Raw genomic sequence first — 22,500 nt, forward strand, 5'->3', positions numbered from 1 at the left:
TTATAAAATTAATCATAAAATGTTAAACATAAACAATTATATAAATCTGCCGCTCCATCTGTAAGGGCAGTGCACATGATCCACTACATAGCCTTTCCGGGTTTATACACTGATCTATGTATTCAGCTGATAATGTAACTTGAAGTTGCGAAACGTCATGATGACGATATTTACCTCTCTTTAATACCATTGATTTTGGTCTTCACGTTCCTCCCATTCGGTGAACAGTAACTCATAAAGGATGGGAGATCTGATAAGAAAAATGGGGCTTCTGCAAAATCTTCAATAAAACAGGAACTGGTGTCGAATATGATACCTCTTACGTCAGAGAAACTACAGCAGTAGTAATCACTCTCTTAATGTATATCTATCAATATACCAAATATTTTTCCTCTCTTATATGGGAGAAAGCCAGTCAGGGTAAGTAGGCTAGGCTATCCACACACACATTCCACTCCCATCCACCACCACCGCCCTCCCTCTCATCTTAGTTCCTCTTGGGTGACGGGTTATCCTCGGATCTTACCCACTGGCCGGGTCATAAGCAATCCAGCAAGACTGCTGTCGTATATAATACTACTTGCATCAGAGAGAAACTACGCCCGAAATAATTCTCTCTTTCTCTCTCTCTCTCTCTCACCATAACTTATATTCATATACTATGTATTCATTCATACGAGCAGAACTATTCGTTCATAAATATAAGCGGATTTACAATTTTACAGATTTATAGAGAAACGTTACTATTTGAATCGGAACAAAGAAAAACGTATGTATTACTAAATCCTGTAAAACTCGTCTAACCACAGGTTACAGGGCAAAACCTATATAATGTCAAAGGTAAAATAGTTAAACTACTAAGGGTCACACGAAAATTATATATACAAACACAGGGTTCCGTGCCTTCCCTGTTTATGTTCTCCATCATCCAAATCATATTATATATATATACAGTATATATATATATATATATATGTATATCATATATATTATATATATAAATATATATATATACACAAATTATAATAATAATAATTTGACTGGTAAGTGAATGTTAAACCAGCCTTCACATATCTAAACAGTAACTGATAAAAGTTGCTCATAACCCGTTATCTCCGGCTAAGCCTTGACTATGCGGGGCTGGTCTTAAGTCCACTCAAAGAAGAGAAGGTGAGGAGTCAACGTAACTACGGCCGAAGCAGTCACCTTTGTAGTGTGCGATTGGAACCCACAACTAGGCGAAAGTAGAGAAAGTAGATAATAAGAAGAATACACGGAAGAAAGCAAATGGAAGAATAATGCAGAGAATAGTGAACATGAAAATGAAAGTGAAAATAAATAAAAATAAACGCAAGAAATAAACTGAAAGCTTGCAAATGTGAGCCTGGATCATTGACACTGTGCATAAAAATTATTGTTTGTGTGCGTGTGAGTGGGTGCGTGTCCGTGTGCACGTACGTGTGTGATTCTATGTGTGAGTGCGCGTTTCTGTGTGTGTGTGTGTGTGTGTGTGTGTGTGTGTGTGTGTGTGTGTGTGTGTGTGTGTGTGTGTGTGTGTGTGTGTGTGCGTTTTATCTGTGTGCATGTAGGTGTATTTCTGTGTGTGTGTGTGTGTGTGTGTGTGTGTGTGTGTGTGTGTGTGTGTGTGTGTGTGTGCGTGTGTGTACGTGTATTTCTGTGTGCTTTATCTGTGTGCGTGTAGGTGTATTTCTGTGTGTGTGTGGGGGGGGGGAAGGCAGTTTAAGTGATACACTGATGATCTACCTGGAGAATTTGCGCCAACCTGCCCAATCAGACATTTTTTCATACGTCTTTATCAAATTAATTGGTGAGTATTTCATATTGATCTTGGCAACCCGGTCTAAGGATTACTTTCGCGCATTAAGTGATGGAATAGAGGGAATAAAACTACCCTCTCAAGGACGTTTTTTTTCTCTAGTCTTGCACCTTCATATTGAAAAAGGGAAAACAATAATCCTATAACAGATTTACGAAGAAGAAAAAGGGGAACACACACACACACACACATATATATATATATATATATATATATGTATATATATATATTATATATATATATATATATATATTCATTAATCCGTAAAGACAATTAAATTGATAAACTGGAGACCCTGTATAATATCTATAATTATGAAAAAAAAACTGTTTACTGCCTCACAAATATAGGAGGAATTTTTTGAGGAAGACTTACAAGACTTGTTTGACATAGCTACCATTGACCCTGGAAGTAATGAAAAACAGACAAGAACTGGGTTCCTGTTCGCATAGTGAGGACTTGGTCGGAGATGAACAATGGGGCCGAGCAAGCTTCTAGAAAGGAGAGCCTGCGGCTGAAGAGACGTATAAAGGCAGAGGCCAGAGACGCGAGAACGATGCTACAATACCTTCACCTACCGTGCAGTTGGAATAGAATTCAAACAACAATGCCTGTAAATCTCCGAGTGAAGACATCTTTTATCAGTTATTGAAAGACCATCTGATTCAAAACGACCCAGGGATAAAAGGAAGTTTGATATTACCTTTGACAACAGAGACACTGATCTGTCATTCATGCTCAGACGGAAACCATACGCTCAGATAGAGAAGAACATGAAGAAATTGACGGCAGCAACCCATCCATCCAACGTAAGCGTCGAGGGAAATCGATCACAGCAAAGTTGAAGGCAGAGTTCCACTTGACAGGCCACCGACTGTGCACTGGGGGAGGAAACTCCTCACGGATTTGACAACCAAACAATACAATAACCGACTACCTTTCACTGTTATCGACACTGGAGGCTCCCAAGTGATGGAAATTGCAAAACTAACATATATTTCAAGGTCAGAACAAGCCAGGGCCGTTATCAAAGCTCTCACTGGGGACGCAAAGACAAGGTGAACTGTGTCATTTGGTACTAGAAGTAACTGGGCAAAATTTGTACGTGTCCTCATAGATCAGGAACTGCAGAGTCCTTTTGTATTTTCCCTTAATCATATATTGCTCACTAGTTACAAAAGTCAAATATTTACAAATCTACCGAAATTTCTATATTCCAATCATATTTCATATTCATGAGCAATTACTTAAGAAAAAAAAAATCAATCAATCAATAAAATAAAAGTTAGGACTGCAACATTTAAAGATTGACACCTATAGCCACCTATAATTGAGAACAACTCGTGTGTGTGTGTGTGTGTGTGTGTGTGTGTGTGTGTGTGTGAGTGTGTGTGTGTACACACACACACACACAGATACACACGAGCGGTAAGAACAGAAATCACCCAAGTGAACAGATACTTTATTCTTTGTTCCCAATTGTGTGGTTTCCATTCTTACCATTCATACACCTGTCATGATGCCACAATATATATATATATATATATATATATATATATATATATATATACAATATATATATATATATATATGTATGTATATATATGTATATATATATATATGTATATATGTATATACATATATAAATAAATACACACACACACACACACACACATACGAGGAAGAATAAAAAAAATATCCGCACTCTCGCCAGATCTTTATTAATGTCACAATGCGTTCTACGCATGCATGCTTATATAATTGGTACTGTTGTGGTCGCGTGATTGAAGTTTGAGCCTAATCGCTCATGTCTTTACAGTGTAGACATGGCCGCACCACCGGCAGTATGCGCCAAGAAAGAGAAAAAGAGCAGCGACCCGATTTCTCTTCCCTGAAGGTGTGCCAGGGGCTGAAATTCATCGGAGCACAATACAGCACATTTAGCACAATACAGGGACAGTGCACTACCGCGTAGATGTGTGTATGAGCGGATCGAGTGGTATAAAAGTGGCCGGGCAAGCTTGAAGAGGGAGCAGGACGCAATTCAACCTTCACCTCGTTTGTCCGGCCACTTTTAAAACAACTGTTCAAGAGTCAGAAAGCAAAGTATTCATGTTACCACAAGTGCGGGATTCGAACCCCGGCCCTGGTCATCCGTAATTCGTGAAATACTTTCTGGTGAGGAGACCTTTTTTTGAACGTAATATAATCAAACACACACAACATATTCTTGGTTATTGTAATAATGTAATATAGACATCATTCTATCTAACCTATTATTACGACGAAAATAAAATGAGAAAGATATGGTGCATGTTTTTTTTTTTTTCTTCTTTTTGCGTAGGGCTTCCTTGAGACAATTGATTTATCTTAAAGGTTACGCAAAGGAGGTAAGAACGTTGAGAAACGCTGCCCAAATCCCTTATCTTGAGCGCGGGAAGACTATTACATCATGGGCTTAAACGAGAAGTGACCCTTTATTCTTGCAATCTGTACATCCTTGACCAACGTTCATAGATACGAAACTACAAAACCGTAGTAGCTATCAGCGTTAGCAACAATCGTCCAAGCTTGTTACAGGGACGTCTATTGAGATAATGATCCGTATTTAGAAATGCCTTCTTTGACAATAATACACATTTAGGTTGAGTACATGAAAATGCATAAATTGTGTAAACGTGTATATTGTTGTCAATCTACAGTAGTCACAGGACAGCCAAACCCGTTGATTCATTCACGTTTCATACTCATGGACACACACACACACATTACACGACTCGGTGGCACGGTTGGTAGAGTCTCAGACTGTCAGTACGGGGGTGCCGGCGGTACCTGGTTCGAATCTTGCCCAGGGCTGAAATTATTTCAGTATCGCTGCGCTTCGAGTCGTTCCTCCAACTCTCGTGGGCGGAGAGTTGGGTGTGTGTGTGTGTGTGCGTTACTTGCGGCGAAGGTCGAGGGGCTGACGGTTCGAATCCTGCCACCAGCGAAGTTGGGCCAAGGGTATGGTTCATTAAATTCCACGCTACAAAATCTCTCTGTGAGAGGCACCGTCCTGGCCTTCCGATAGGAGGGAGTTTGTGACGTTAAACCATATCATCATCATCATCACCTAAGTAAGGTAAAATCTTAACCTTTCCAAAGCCTCTCATCCTAGTCTCTTACTCTCTCTCTCTCTCTCTCTCTCTCTCTCCCTCTCTCATGTCTACTCTCATGGTCCCTGCTGTGTGCCTCCCATCCTTGGACGACCGAGCAACTCCCGACAACGAAGAGTTTCATCCGTGTCTCTCTTGAAAGGGTCTACCAGTGCTTTCACTCACTCTTGACTGTCAATAAAGAGTCTCTGGATTTTTTCTTCCTCCGTTTATTTTTCAAACGAGGTTTCCAGACTTTACCTGTACAGGTAATGCGGCCCCACTGGTCTGTTGCAAGAGAGACTTGGGGCAACCTACCAATCACACACACACACACACACACACACACACACACACACACACATCCACACCCACAATGTGTATATGTATTTTCATATATATATATATATATATATATATATATATATATATATATATATATATATATATTTGTGTGTGTGTGTGTGTGTGTGTGTGTGTGTGTGTGTGTGTGTGTGTGTGTGTGTGTGTGTTTGTGTGTGTGTGTGTGTGTGTGTGTGTGTGTGTGTGTGTGTGTGTGTGTGTGTGTGTGTGTGCGCGCGCGTGCGTATGTGTACGTGCGCGCTGAGTTTTTCTTATTCGTCAAGTCGAGCAGATGACATCGTTTCAACAAAGAAAAGAAAACGGATACCGATTGATTCCTCCACCCCCACCCACCCACCCACCCTACCTGCCACCTGTTGCCACGCGCTGCAACAGCCCCGTCCTACGTCACGAGTCACGAGGAGAACCACCTGCTCCATATCAAACATTGGAGTACCGCCGGTCACAAACGTAATGTCAAGTCTCGCCCCCTCCCTCCCCCTCCTCCCTCCTCGGTCTCCCCCTTCCTCTCTTCCCCGCCACGCCTGACGCACCTTACGCCATGGCCGGTGCCAAGTGTAGACCCTCAATTCTTTTCTTCTTCGAGGAGTCTGGCGCCAAGGACACGACTAATTGAGTCTGGCGCCGGCGACAAAGGTCCTCTTGGTCCACAGTCACGCTGACACTCTCGTTCTGGATCGCGTCAAATGATTTCGTCCATTTGTGGCTGCCAGGGGAACACAATGAGGCAAAGAACTACAAAGGCGGAGCATGCCGACAGGAGACCTTTTGGTCCATATCTAGGTCGGACTCGAAAAAACCATAACAAATTAATAAATAAAAACTATAATATTGTAAATAACAAATACATAAATAAGTCTTGATCAAGATAAAGAGGCAGCCTTCTCGTCAAACAACCAATAGTTCTTGCGCTGTACTGGTAAACAAGTCTTTGCTTAATTCCTTTTTAAGTCTAAACTTGTCCAATTTATATCCATTAATGCGAGTTTATATATATATATATATATATATATATATATATATATATACACACACACACACACACATACACACACACACACATATATATATATATATATATATATATATATATATATATATATATATATATATATATATATATATATATATGTGTGGCAATGTTTTGTTGACGCACGAGTTTCTTTTCCCAAAACAAATCATCACCCCACCTGTATCTGCTATTTCTGGAAATGAACGGTGAGTCACATTCAGAAGAGTTTCGGTGATTAGTATTTCTGAGTCAGAGCTGCTCTTTTCCTAACGCTAATCCTTCGACTTGTTATACTTGCATATCCATTGAATTGGGAATCCTATGAAGTCAGGCCTACCAACATAAAACAGCCGAATTTATTCATTATTTCAAAAGTGCTCGCCCACCGTGTCAAATTGTATCAACAAGCTCTTGTACCATTTTTTTTTTTTTGCGTTAATGAAAAATCGTCGTGAAAAAATGCAAGTGATACGGTTTTCAGTTTTGCAATTACCCTATCTTGACTATAGCGAACCTACGTAACACACACACACATAACCTCGTGACGCAGTGGTTAGATTTTCGCCTCCTACTACGGCAGTCCGGGTTCGAATCCCGCCCAGGGTTGAATTAATTTCAATATGGCTGCACTGCGGGTTGTTACTCCAACTCTCGAGGGAGGGGAGTTGGGTGTGTGTGTGTGTGCGTGTAAGGTCACAGCATTACCTATAGATCGGTCATTATATGAGCTCTGAGCTCTCATCCGGGAGGTTGATGACAGTCTATCACGAGTCCAACATGTGGTCCAAGACCATGGTGAATCACACACGAGCTTGTTCATCCAGTCTTTCCACGAGGCCAGCTAGGCATTTGTTGAATTGACTAATATTGATGGTGCCTCGGCGGCCACGGCGGATGGGGGGGGGGGGAGAGGGTCAAGAGTTGGTCGTGGCATCCAGGCGGGGGGGTGAGGGGGTGTTTTTTTTTTTGGGGGGGGGGAACTGTCACTCCCACGGGCTTTGAGTCCGTGTGGTGGTGTTTATGTAAGCCACAATTTGTAGAGAAGTGGGATAGTGTAGCTAGGCAGAGGAGCATAGAGAGCAATGGAAAAGAGAGGATGCAGCTTTTAGAGCGGCGGCGGACGATCTGGATATTGCTGGTCCAGACAACCAATCACAGCCTCGCCGCCGCCCGGTCTCATTCACCGATTATCCTCTGTATTGCGGTCGTTCAGCTCAGAAGAATTCTTGAGTGCCGGGCGCCTCTGAACTTCATTTACGAGCATTTCAAAATCGGTGGCATTTGGCATTCCTCTGTTTTGTTTTTAATTAATTAATTAATTTATTTACTTATTTGTAAAATGAACTGGCGTGTAGTTATATCTAGTGTGTCCATCGGTGCACCGAGTACAAAATAGTTGGGGTAGTTCACTTTCTTTAATCTATCCATCTCTCTCTCTCTCTCTCTCATATATATATATATTATATATATATATATATATATATATATATATATATATATATATATATATATGTATATACACACACACCTCGTGGCGCCGTGGTGGAGTTCCTGGCTGCCACTACGGAGGTCCGGGTTCGAATCCTGCCCAGGGCTGAAATAATTTCAGTATCGCTGCGCTGCGGGTCGTTACTCCAGCTCTCGTGGGCGGGGAGTTGAGGGGGTGTGCGCGTGTAAAGTCACAGCACTAACTTTAGATCGGCCATGAGCTCCAAGCTCTCTTCCGAGAGCGAAATAGCTGTCGATCACGAGTCCAGCACGTGATCCAAGACCATGGTGACTCACTCACACACACACACACACACAATCTGAAGTTACGTATGACCACACGAGCGTTTCTCCTCTCCTGTATAGTACAAGTAAACACACACACACACACACACACACAAACACACACACGAGTAGTATTTCACTAAATAGACGAAAACATGATAAAAAAAAAATCAGAAAACCCAATCCACCATATATTAGAATATGCAAAAAAATAATGGTGTGATCCTGACAAAAATTACAAGATCGAGAAGATACAAATAACGGCGATCAAAAAAGTCCCTCCCACTATATGACGCACGAGGAACTTGAAATTTGACATTTCTACTCAAACGAAGTAGTTAAAACCAAGCAGGATTCTAGCGAGAAACGAGAAAAAGAGAAGACAGAGAAAGAGATAGAGAGTAAGGGAAATGTGTAAAGAGAGGGGGTGGGTATGAGATGGAAAAAATAATGAAAAAAAGAGAAAAAGAGAAGACAGAGAAAGAGATAGAGAGGAAGGGAAATGTGTAAAGAGAAAAAGAGAAGGGAGAGTGGGGAGAAAGGGTGGGGAGTGGCAGGACAATAAGGGAAGAGGGATTGGGGAAGAAAGAGTCTGGTTATTGAAAATATAAAAAGAGTGATCTAGTGAATGAATTCTCCTCAAAAAGCGTACGCAAGCAAATAGATAAATTTACGACTAAATACCACACAACAACAATAGTAACACTAACAACTATCGTCTCCCAACATGCGGCTGCATGCCACGTTTAGGGTAATCGGTGTGCCCTGATGTAACACCAGATACTGTCATTCTGGCGACAAATTCCGACCATTTGACTTCTCCCCTCCTCCTCCTCGTCCTTCTCCTTATCCTCCTCCTTGTCCTTCTCCTTCTCCTCCTCGTCCTTCTCCTTCTCCTCCTCGTCCTTCTCCTTCTCATCCTTCTCTTCCTCGTCCTTCTCCTTCTCCTCCTCCTTCTCCTTCTCATCCCCGTCCTTCTCCTTCTCCTCCTCCTTGTCCTTCTCCTCATCTTTCTCCTTCTCCTTCTCATCCCCGTCCTTCTCCTTCTCCTCCTTGTCCTTCTCCTTCTCGCCCTTCTCCTCCTCCTCCTCGTCCTTCTCCTCCTTCTCCTCCTCCTCCTCGTCCTCCTCCTGACTCGGAGACACCTCGCAGCCGACGCGGTCCCACGCCTCCGCGTTCCGGAGGGCCTTCGCACGCCCCCGGGGACTGACGGGTTATCGTCAGCAGCTATCGGGGCATGTACGAGACGCAGAAGCAGAAGCGGCGCGCGTGGGTGGCTCCGGGTTGCGGTTGATTGTAATCAAAATCGACTTTCGATAAACACACACACACACACACAAACGCAATTATTAGACACCAGTCATTTTTTTTTATCCTAATTACCTATAGTGATAAGGGCGATTTCAGAGTGACTCAGTGAAGTATAATGTATTCCTACAAGTTATTTCCGAAAGAGCACTTCTCCACAGAATAAAAGACGAGCGCGCGCGCGCGCACACACACACACACGCACAGACCTAGTTATGGCCCAAAAGGTCTCCTGTCAGCATACTTTTCCTTTGTACTTCTTACAGAAAGATATAAAGTTCCAGGCGTCCACATGGAGAGCCCGCTGGAGGCTCACCCCGGGCCTGGTTTGACGTATTTGTGTTTCATTTGTAACACCCAGGCACCCTGCACAGTAGGTTTGATGATTTTGAAGGAGAGGTTGCAACCTCATCCCCAGCATACATGTCCTGTATGGTCGCCATCGGCAGATGCCTGTGATTCGGTTTCTCACGCCCCCACCCATCACCAAACCCAACGAGGGAAGAAGAAGGTTTGGGTGTACATATTAACCCAATAGTCTCTGGGGTCTTGGGAGAGTATGCGCACCCACCACCTGGGCATTACGGGGAGAACAACCACGGGCCGTGCGGTGTCGGCACAGGCGGTAGTTGCTTGGCTCAGGGCGTGCCTGACCCACAGATTCAAGTCAGTCAACACAGCCGATTTAACCTCTCCGAGTCGAGAGGAACCACCTGTCCTGGCGTGAACAGACTAAAGAGGTGTGTTGCCACTAAAGCCCCAGGGAGACACCCTCAGTGCAACCACGACACTGTGGCATCGCCCATCCTCCAGGACTACCGTCTCCAGGCTCTGCAGGGATACCTTGCACGGGGAACACGTGGGTTAACGACCCATACCGGGGTTGGATGGACACTGACTGGACACTAACTCAAGAGTTCGTCTGCCCCATTTGATGGTTTTCTTTTCCTCCACCTGGGTGCCCTTCACATCAATTGGCAGGTCACCGGTAGGGGGAGTCGGTTTACAAAGGCGGAGCATGCCGACAGGAGACCTTTTGGTCCATATCTAGGTCGGATGCGAAAAAAAAATCATAATGATAATAAATCAACAAATAGCACATAGCGCTGAGTTGCATAGCACCAGCAGAAGGACAGCCAACTCACCTGACAAATGAGATATCACTGGAACAACTTCGTATCAAACCGGAGACTATACTGTAAGACTGAGTTTATACCAGTTACCGGTGTCAACTCCTACTATGGGGCACGTTTCCCTGATGTTGATCCTATTCAGCGTTTTCTCCACAAAAGACAACCCTCGATGGAGGAGGCGAAGAGGGCGCCTACGGAATTCATGGCTGGGGTAAGTTGGTCGAATCTATCGAGAGTTGTTTGGAGTGGGAAGGGAGGGTGTCTGCATGGGGGATTGCCTGCTCGTAGAGACCGTAGGGAATGGCACCGACGTGTGAGGAAAGCATCGCGCTCCCTGGCGATTGCCAATTGATATTATATATATATATTTATATATATATTTATATATGTATATATATATATATATATATATATGTATATATATACATATATATATATATATATATGTGTGTGTGTGTGTGTGTGTGTGTGTGTGTGTGTGTGTGTGTGTGTGTGTGTGTGTGTGTGTGTGCGCGCTCGCCTTTTCGACTTATTGCTAGAGTGGATTTTCCGACAAGTAACGAGTCATGATAATGTCATAATACGTAGAAAGCCTGATAGAATTCGCCTATACAGACCACGCGGCAATCCATGCAGAGGAATTCGTGTGGATTCGGCGCCGGGATTGCCCCATGAAACCGTCTGCTGTGACAGCAAAACTCGCGCCTTCATTAACATTCTAAATACAGGTGAGCCTATGATCGGGCTAAGATGATTTTGTATCTTCATCATGTTCAAGTATTTTGAAAAGTTTAGAGTAGGAGAGCGTACAATCAGGCCTATTATGAAAAGTTTAAGGTAGGATGTCATGGCGAGCCAAAGATGAGTTTATAACATATACACGCCCGAAGGTCCGAGACCCAGCGTACCGGGGTCGGGCGCAGCACGTTGCTCGTGTATATGTGCGTGTGCATGTGTGTATATATATATATATATATATATATATATATATATACATATATAATGTATATATATATATATATATTATACATACATATATATACGTATATATACACACACACACACACACACACACACACACACATATATATATATATATATATATATATATATATATATATATATATATATATTACGTTTTATCTCTCATTTCCTTCCAGTACGGCATTCTTCTTACTTATGCTGGGGATGTTCCGTCTCGCTATTCATATAACTCTAGATCATCCAGACAGACAAAACTTTGACGACCTTAAGGTTTGCCCAAGGCTCTGCTTCTAGCAAATCACTACGGCAGTAATACTAATAATTCAATCTGTCTCCAATGAACCATTAAAATTTCTTGGGCAGCGGTTTCGTAAAAATAGATAAATATATAAATAAACAAGCAAATGTTTGGATAGAAATAAAATATGTTAATGATAAAAAGGTTGTGAATGTACAGCGATTTCGGGTCGTAATCTCGAGTGCCCATTTCCCAATCGTCCCTGAAATGGTGAACAAAATTTGGCGCAAACCGGGTCCGACAGCAGCGTGTTCGCTTTGGCCCCATCTGTGGAGCCCCAGTGCATCAATCATCGTACATTAGGCATCCGATGCCGCGCGCCAGAATTTGACTCATTTTGAAGAGGAGAAAACCTTTTGTGCGTGGGTGTGCATACGTGCGTGGATGTATACGTTTGTGCGTTCGTGTGTGTGTGTGTGTGTGTGTGTGTGTGTGTGTGTGTGTGTGTGTGTGTGTGTGTGTGTGTGTGTGTGTGCGCGCGCATTTGTGCGTACGTGATCAGGTCAAGGTATACCAATACACTCGATTGTTTGGACCTCCCCCCCCTTTGATAGCAATTGACATTTACCCTTTGAATCCGGCTGTACCTGCAGACCACTTCATTCAGCTCTTTATGGTCTTTTCGCAAAGGAGTTTGTTGACGAGAGGCGGACTCAAAACAATAACATCACCAACAATTCCATCACTGTCAACCACGACCTGAGCTGACCTGAGCGATCATTTTCAACATTGACCCTGAACAACTACGATTTCTGATAACAATGGTATGGTAATTAACGTAGGGGGAAATGACTGAAATGGCTGAAACGGCGATTTTATTTGAAAGAAACTTTTGGCCGAGAAGACAGAATTGTAAGTGTTTATTCTGGCTACCGCGAAAACATTTCATTCACCCGAAAAAAAGCACGGCCAAATTAGGTTGCATTAGAATTTTTTTATCTAAATATATACACACATATAAGATAAAATAAAACAACTAAACAAATAAAGACAAACGAAATAAAATAAAATAGATAAATGAAACAAAATGAAAACTTAACCCAAACAAAATAAAAGATCAAATACAATAAAATAATAATAAAAATAAATGAACACACAAATATACGGCTGAAAACCTCTACGAAAACTAGCGAATATTCGCGTCTGCATTCTCATGGTCCCTTCCCCCCCCACATTTTTTTTTTTTTTTTTTTTTTTTTTTTTTTTTTTTTAAATACATAAACGGTCTCCTTGCGAAACTGGTGACTGAATCAAGCCATGGCGAAATGGATGGGGGCTGGTGACGCCGCACAGAACGAAGAAAGACGCAGATAAAAAGGCCTGGTGCAGGACAGGAATAGTCCGATATCACAACAAAGCTATCTAGCGACGCAAAAATGCCGTCCTTGACATCTATAAATGGCACAAGAAGTAAAGGCTTCGACGGGATCAGAGTATTGCTGGCCGACGGGTCCCGTGCGTGTACAGGTACCCACCATAGACAGACAGGCATAGACAGACGTATTGACAGAGGTGAGAGAGAGAGAGAGAGAGAGAGAGAGAGAGAGAGAGAGAGAGAGAGAGAGAGAGAGAGAGAGGTGAAGGGAGGAGAGGGAGAGATACAATATGGGGAGGGAGGGAACGAGGGTAAGAGAGAGAGAGAGAGAGCGGGAGAGAACGAGAGAGGGAAGGAAGGAGAGAGACCGGGAAAGAGACCGGGAAGGAAAAAACGAGAGGGGGAGAGAATGGGGGGGGGGAGATGGAGGATTTTAGGCGTCGGTTTGCCTGGCTAGAACAAGATTGTCTTTTGGGTCTTGACAGAACCTGCTTTCGAGACCAACCACGGACGCAAACTCGGGACCTTCTCTTCGGTCCTAGGGCAGCCAGGACTCCTTTTACAAAGGATTACAAAGGCGGAGTATGCCGGCAGGGGACCTTTTCGTCCATAACTAGGTAGGATGCGAAAGAAAAATATAACATGATAAAGAATAAAATAAAAATTATAATAATATGAATAATAATAACATAAATGCATATAGTAAAATCATAAACAGGCAAATAGTAAATAATAATAAACTGACAGGTAAATATCAATAAATGAAAATTAAACAAATAGTAAATTAATAGACAAATAATAAACAAATAGAATGGTTTGCATGCACTGCGCATTATATCAATAATAATAATAATAATAATAATAATAATAATAATAATAATGATAATTTTATTTGGTACTGAATCAATATACATGAAGTGTAGATAAAGAAAAGAACACACAGTTCGAAATAACAATTACAATTGCTGAGGAAAACACAAAAAAAGCATGCAAGCTTATTTTCATTGTGGTCCTCAATATTGGTTCAAAGAGTAATTAAAGCCCAGTTTCAGCTGCTGTTGGGGAAGAAGGAGAAGAGGAGGCGTAGGAAGAGATGAAGACAAAAAAGAGGAAGAGGTAGAGGACGAAAACCAGAAGGAAGAGGAAGAGGAGGAAGAGCTGGGGGAGAAGCAGAAGGAAGAGGAGTCAGAGAAAGAAATACAAAGAAGAGGAAGAGGAGAAAGAAGACGGAATAATATTAGCTAGGTACGACATAAAATTCTATTTAAATGAAAAATTATTAGATATGATGAGTTTCGTAACCACTTAGCTAGATGGAAATGTGCCCCAATGGGAGAAGAAAGTTACATTTGTGGCGAAGGAACGAGAAAAATAAATGGGAAGAAGAACGATGACAGCAGTGAAGGAAACTTTAAGCTGGAGAGGATGGTTCTGGCGTGGAAGACGACCACTTGGACGACCTGGAAAGGACTGGATGAGATGACTTGAAGAAGATGTGCAGATATACAGAATAGAACCAAGAGAATGGAAGGAGGTGGCGGCACAGGACGGAAATACATGGCGAGACGCTTCAAAACCGGTTATGGATCACCAAGTGGCCCGAAGACCAGCGGAGTAAAGTAAAGACTAAGGTGGTTGGCAGAAGCTAAGGCTGAAGTAACAGATATGAAAATTGTAACAGAAAAAAAGTAGTTAAGATTTTGCAGCAGCCTATGCCTCGCCTACAAGAGTCGTTGGACTTAGCTGAACTGAGCACTTCCAGAAAATTAATCATACCGGCGAAATTTACCAACCAAATTCCTTGATTCACTTGTATCATCTGGATCGCCATCACATTACTGGAACTGAGGGATCTGCCATCGTTTGATGAAGAACTTGGATCTTCCGAGACTGTACAGAGGAGGGCGGGCAATGAACATAGGGATGCAACCTCATCATAACAAAGATCTTTGGTACTTTGGTACAAAAACCACTACCATGCTCGCTCCAGGAATCACACTCAATTCGTCAGATGGTGAAGATGTTCTCCCTCTCCAGTTACAGATGGAGTCATGGTCTCCTTTGTCTAATACAAGCGAAGTGAAAGGTCAACTCTCATGCATGGAGGAGAATGCGTTGGCGCTTCATGGACCAAAAGGTCTCCTGTCGGCATGCTGCGCCTTTGTAATCCGGTACATCAGTGTGGTCAGCTGGATTCTTTAGCTCCAGACAAAGATTTTCTTCAAGACAGATCTTACAAGAAGTGTTCCAGCAGTTGAAGTCTTTATTCTGACTGCTGATAGACCATTCCATTCAGGCGGAGAAGATCTCTCTTCTTAAAAATGTCCCTTGACTAAAGCATTCAGGAAAATCACATTTATTAATTCCTTCTGCATTGTTTCTGACGATTAAAGTAACGACGGACAAAGCCGAATATTCTGAAAAACTCAATCAAAATCCACAATAACAGATAAGGAAATAATTTTCACAGAAGTGGAACACATCACAAGACGCTTAAGATTTATACAGGGTTTTCAGGTTTTAAAATCTGCGTAAAAATTACCAACTCGCGAAATGGGTAATACAAGAAAACAAGCAAACTGTCAAGAAAAAAAATGGGGGGAAAAAAAAATGGAAGGGAATTGGGAGATGGATTTTGAAAACATGTGGATGACGTGGAATATTGGTGGAAGCCGTGGATTTTTTTTTTTTTAATAATTAACAAATAATTTGGCGATGTGTTAACAGGATACCCTCTCGAAAGGGGAAAAATTCTATAATCGAAAATTTGCATACATATGAGAGCGCGCAAACACACACACATTACTGGGTGTATGCATATGTACGCATTTATGCATAAATACAAATTTAACCCATTCAACTCCGATGACAAGATGTCTTGTCATTTGGTCAAAAAAAACAAAAAATCATAATAAAACAACAAAATGTTTGATGATCAAACAGCACCAGAAAAATATGACGTCATCAGTCCTCCTCGAGGAGGACTGATGACGTCATATTTTTCTGGTGCTGTTTGATCATCAAACATTTTGTTGTTTTATTATGATTTTTTGTTTTATTTGACCAAATGACAAGACATCTTGTCATCGGAGTTGAATGGGTTAAGCGTGTTTACATATTTATATAACAGGTGTGTTGGGTATGGAAGACTATCGGGGACTATGACTGCCAATATCAGCAGTTATCGAAAATAAAACGAGATTCCTTACATAAGATTATCGGTATAGGAGGGGAGGGGATGGGAGGGGAGGGGAGGGGGGAGGGGAGGGGGGGCGATAGGAGCCTAACCTGCAGGTGCCAACACATACCTTATATAAGACTAACAAGCAAGCGCCGTTAGTGCCGCCTGAAGTATTTTTGCACTTCTTGCTCGTTAACGAATCGACACAAGCAATTCAACGTTGAGACTGTACAAATACACACCAGGCTTAATGACCATCTTATGAGTCGATAGCCTTAAAAAAAAAAAAAAAAAAAAAAAAAAAAAAAAATATATATATATATATATATATATATATATATATATATATATATATATATATATATATATATATATATATATATATATATATATATATATATATATATATCTCAAAGGAGGGTAACCCGAAATGAGGCTACAGGCCAATTGTAGAACTCCTCCTCCTCCTCTTCTTCCACCTCCTCTTCCTCCTCCTCACTCTCGCAAACATGCTGCAGGCTCTGTCCACCCCTGGTACCTGGCCCAAGGTCAGCAGAGGGAGAGGCCCAAGACTTAACGTGAACGAATCATTTCATTTACAGGATTCGAACCTTGACAGCTGGGGAGGTGGGGGGGGGGGCACGAGTCAACAACTCCATACACCCGACCACCAGGACTTCTCAGATATGGATTGAACAACACACCATCGTCAACGGAAAGTCTCGACCCAGAACTTGTACAGAATTGTCACTATTCGCAAAGGAGAGGAGCTAACCACACAGTATTTATGTATTTTATAATTTATTTATGTATTTTATTATTTATTTATGTATTTTATTTGTTATTTACATTATTATAGTTTTTATCTATTGTTTTATTATTAAAACTATTTTTTTTTCGCATCCGACCTAGATATGGATCAAAAGGTCTCCTGTCGGCATGCTCTGCCTTTATAATCCTTTGTAAGAGGGTAACCAAGGTTAGCTTGAACCCCTTTGAAGCCATACCCCACCTGACCTCACCCCCCCACCCTCCCCAAGATGAAAGAAAACGTCAGCGATTGACCAGAACAAAGACTGTTATCATCGGGATCTTTTGGGGTTGACTGTCAGAAACCGAGTTACCAGAGAAACCATCTGAGCTTTTGTGAACCCTAAGATACATTTGGAGGAACATGTTTAACCACACCACTCTGAGCTCATGAGGATTTTTACCAACAAATTATGTAAGTCATTAGTTATTCATAATTCATATTGACAGAGCGCAATGAAGAAAAGAATAGTCTTGCTTACGAATCTAAGAGAATTCCTTTGGTCTTTCAAAGTAACCTAAAGTATTTTGCCTTCTTTGTTGCCAAATACAACGATAAAAAAAAACTCTTATTTTCCCAGCTGGGGAACCTTTCTGGGTAATTTCTTTCATCTGTGTGGTGTGACGTCATCCCGATGACCTCGTTCTACCTCCGAAAGCCACTCTTTTTATTCTAACTGCCGGCTGGCGATTTTATTCCCCTGGGTGGCAACCCGTCGCAAGTTGCCATACTGAACAATTGCATTCTGGTTAACGGTGGGCAATTTCCTCATCCCGGGAAACGGAATCGGCTGGATCAATACCTCGCCTTCTCACTTGGGTGGCATCCTTTACATACTTGGCTCTGGCAGACGCCGTCTGTCGATCAGTGGCGTGAAGGACGCCACCGTGGGTGCATAAATATTCAAGGCACAAAGTTCACAAGTCTCTAATTCATTTCCAACCAAAAAAACAAAGTTTACAAATGTCCCTATTCCTTGCCAAACAACCAAAACAAGTCAAAAACAGAGGAACACTTTTTTTCCCTTAATTTCTTTTTCTCTCCCCCCCCCCCCTTTCCTGGAATCCAGAAAGTGCGTAGAAACAAACACATGGCAACGGGGGCGGTGGTGGCTGTGGTGTCTGTGGTCCCAGTTTAGGTGGGTGGAGACCCACATATACGACGTAGTGCCTAGCGCGAGACCTTTGACCCACGCCCACCCCCACCCCCACCACCGCCAGCCCCGGCTTGGCGACCGTGTCTAGCACGCTCCCTAACAAGAGCTCCTGGCCCTGCGGAACATCACCCCAGCCCATCCTCCTCAAGGGCACCACTTATGTCGATGACAACACCCTGTGTTATGTCTGTCGCCAGGCGATTTTATTCACCCAGGAGAACTTCCAATGCGCAGCTTAGGGCCACTTCCCACAGCGCCGATAAACCCTTGTGAACTGTGACCCACCGTAGCTTGAGGGAAACAAACTACGCAGATGTGTACCAGTTATGTTATCAGATCGTTATCGAGCCCCGATGCACAATGATACTCCACTTTTTCAACGGTAGGTAAATCGTCTCATCAGACTTAGATCTAAACAATAATAGAAGACTTCAGAATATTGAATTCCTACATATAATTCATCGTTCCAGTGACATGAAATGCCTATAGTAGATGTAACCACCCCCACGGAACACAGAGTACATCATACTACGTTGTTGCACACTCGTTTCTGAGAGCCATGGACCCGTTCAAAAATCGGGCAACAGATTGACTGATTAATATTCATAACTTGGCAAATTTCATGTTCATAATCTGGAGAAAAAAAAATCCGAGAACTGACACCCTGACATGGTGGACAGGCTTGAGTATCCTTATGACTACAAGGACTATATCGATAGACATGAAAATCTACAGAGTTACCCATATCCAACAGGTCTTTCACGGAAGACGAGGCTAAGCTCAGCTCGTACACAGTCGCAGTTCTTGAGAGTTGCATGTCCCTAATGGCGAGCAGGGAAATCTTCATAGATGTATGGTGTATCGTCATAATGACGGAGTGGACCATTGCTTACCCTATAAATACATTAGGCTTCACCGAATATATTGAACAAGATGACACCAAATAAATATCTCATCTGAAACTTTGGTGTATTGGGGGTAAGATCACTGCCACCTCCCAGAATAATCATGAATATACAAATCAATGCAAAACAGGGCGTCTCTGTTGGATCATCATTTACTAAAGGTCCAACTGCATTACTTTCTGTACTTACGGTCAATGTTCTGCTCAAGTAGATCTAATTCTTGGACGTTAAACAACATGAACAAAATTAATATCTTCACCTACAACGTGAGCACTCTATCAAAAGACCACTGGCTGGAGAGTTCGACGGAAGAACGGGAGAACGCCAACTGGGGCATCGCAGGACTGAAGGAAGAATTGCTGATGCAAAGAAAAACTGATGCAGCTTCAACAGTCACCACCTATTTTACTACGTAGGTAATGGATCAAGAAAACTCTACATGCACATTGGTAATTGGTGATTTCAATACTAAAGTGGGAAAGAACATGGGAGATGAATCAAGTATTGAGAAATCCGGAGCAGGCGAGAAAAATTACAGGTGGGGTGCTAGTTAATTTTACCGTGAATTACATGAAAATAATGAACTTTATTCCAAAAGTATGGAGGGCGTAAATGGACATGAAGTTCAAATGGAACAGAGAACGAAATAGACTTCATATTAGATATGAGCAACATACTTAGCAATGTTACGGTTATGAATAAGCCAAATATAGGTAGTGGACATGGAGCGATAGGTTGCACAGCTAAATCTAATTTCAGAGCCGAGAGAAATAAGTTATTATGAAGAAGAAAAAATAAGCCTTGCTAAAATTAAGGATAACAAAGGAATTTCAGTTGGGAATTAGAAATCTGAAGCTCTAAGAAATAATGAAGACATCATCAAGGGTACGAATTTTAATCTATTTAACATTAAGGAATTAGTAGAGAATGTAAGAGTACAAAAAGAATAATAGAAAAGATGTATTTCAAAGTTACAAATGACCTGATGAAAAATGAAAATGAAGAAAGAAACCAGAAGGGACTGGTCAATAAAAGACGGAGATCAGAGAAAAGAAAGAGAAACACGGAAGAAATAAAGGAAGCTATTCGGAAAGGTAAAAGTATTAAAGGGGTCGAGCGCAGACTAACTTTAGGGAGGCAGTAGATATCTTTCAAAGATAGAAATGTAGAGATTACCAAATGGAGTGGCAGAATGATAAGAGTAGAATAATTTTACCAAGAACTTCCCTCATCAAATACCGTGGTTGAGTCATTACATTTATCTGTAGATGTTAGAAGTGTAGCAAGTCACAACTGAAGAAGTAGCGTTTGCTTTAAAAAAAAAAGTATGAAACGAGGAAAAGCACGTAGGGGAGAAGGCGTATTGATAGAACTTGTGAAAGACGAAGAGAAATAAATTATTTATTAGTTCAACTATGTACGCAGAGCATACGCCAAGGAAGCAATCTTGAATTTCGAAACAATGCTAGTGTGATTTTATTTCACCAGAAAGAAGACTAGAAAGACCTTAGTAACTGTAGGTCGACTAGTTTATCAAACGTATAGATAAAGTATCTTTAAAGATTCTTACAAATAAAATAAAATTTCAGATGAAATCTAGCCATGGCTCAGACACAGATACTCGACTACAGACCATTTGCAAACAATAAATAAAATAATCGATCATTATTCAATAAAGCTCTATGTTTTGCCTTCAAATCTAGAAAAAATGGCAATAATAAATCTACACAAAATGGCGCAAACGAACACATTGTAAGTCCTACAAAACATTTATGGGAAGGGTATTGTTATAACTGAACTACATAAATATACAGATAGTATAAACATCGAGGAAGGAGTACCGCGATACGATACAATTTCACCCAAATTATTTACAGTTCGGTTGAAAAATATTTTCAGAAGGCTCGAGTTGAGGGAAGAAAAGTTTTGAAGATTAATGGTGAATAGTTTAATCATCTTGATTTTACGAACATTATCATCTCATAAACTGCAGAAGGCTTAAAAGATACGCTGAGTAATTTGAACAAGGAAAGTTTCAACCAAGTTTAAAGATGAATAAGAGTAAAGCCACAGTAATTTGAAAGTTCAAAGTATTATTATAAAAGACTTCATATTGCTGGTGTGTAACTTGGAAAAGTTGTAGAGCATAATTTGGGCCAGATGTCGAAACAAAGATCATAAAAAAAATCATAATTGGGCGGAAAATGTTTGGTAAATATAGTTTAAGATCATGAAACGCTCTCTATCCATTAGTCTGAAACACAGTTTGCAATCGCTGTCTAATATCCTCCATACTGACGAAGGCGATAGAGACAAAGCTAAGGCGTGCAGAGAGGAGAATGGAAAGATGAGACCAATGATGGGAATAACGTTGAGAGACAGCAAGTTGGCAACTTAGGTGAGACAGCAGATATGAGTGAAATATACTGCGAAGGAGGTTAAGGAGAGGAAATGGAATTGGACAGGTAAGTTAGAGCGAAGGAAAGAGCGATAGAGCTAGTTCGTCACTGACTGGATGCCAGGAAATGGTAAGCGTGCAAGAGACTAGACAGGTGGAGAGACGATATAAAGAAGTTTGCAGGAGTGACGTGGCAGAGATTGACGTAGTCGTGCGAGATGTTTTTGTTCAGTAGTGGGCTAAAAATGGATGGCTGATCGATCGATTGAACTTGAAAAGAAATAATATTCATAAATTGACAACTGAATGGTCCTCCCACAAGTCTCTTCGGGACAAACCGTTAAACGGTTTTCCGCGAGGATCAGTCGCCGGTTGTCAGTTCTCGTGTTCAATGGTGGAGGAAATACAGACCGGGCACCGAGTGTCAGCCCTTCGCTTTCTTGGGTCCCCTGACAAGAGGAGTTCTTCCATCACGCAGTACGTTAATATACGTTTAGCTGGCGATTTCCCGTTTCGCCAAATTGCATTTCGCCAAACTTCCGCAGTCTATCTTTAGGTAACCAATCTTCGTGAAGCCCCAATCACACCAAGTTTACGACCTGTTTCCGATCACCTTAGACCGAAAATTAAGCGATCGGTCGGCGACACAAAACCTATACAAGGAATTGAAATCCAAAAAGTTGAAATAGAAAAAGTTAACGTGGTTGATAAGACGAAAATCTATGTACTGGGGACTATTCAGTGTTCATGTCCATCGATCTATCTATTTATCTATCTCATTACCGACTACCAGCAACTTCCAAAGACTATCTGCAACTAGTCGCCGGAAACAAGTCGTAAGCTTAGTGTGACTGGGCACCTCCGAATAAATTGGTCACCTGTTCGTCAGTGG

General features: G+C 41.6%; 1 protein-coding gene across 1 annotated transcript in view; it reads right to left on the reverse strand.

Annotated features, from left to right (window-relative positions):
- The window catches only part of LOC143040820 (uncharacterized), a 145,779-nt gene that overhangs the window by 110,702 nt on the left and 12,577 nt on the right, over window positions 1–22,500 (reverse strand). The gene's annotated exons all lie outside the window — the stretch shown is intronic.

Source organism: Oratosquilla oratoria, chromosome 29, assembly GCF_046742065.1.
Source record: "Oratosquilla oratoria isolate Oo_2021 chromosome 29, ASM4674206v1, whole genome shotgun sequence".
Lineage (NCBI taxonomy): Eukaryota > Metazoa > Arthropoda > Malacostraca > Stomatopoda > Squillidae > Oratosquilla > Oratosquilla oratoria.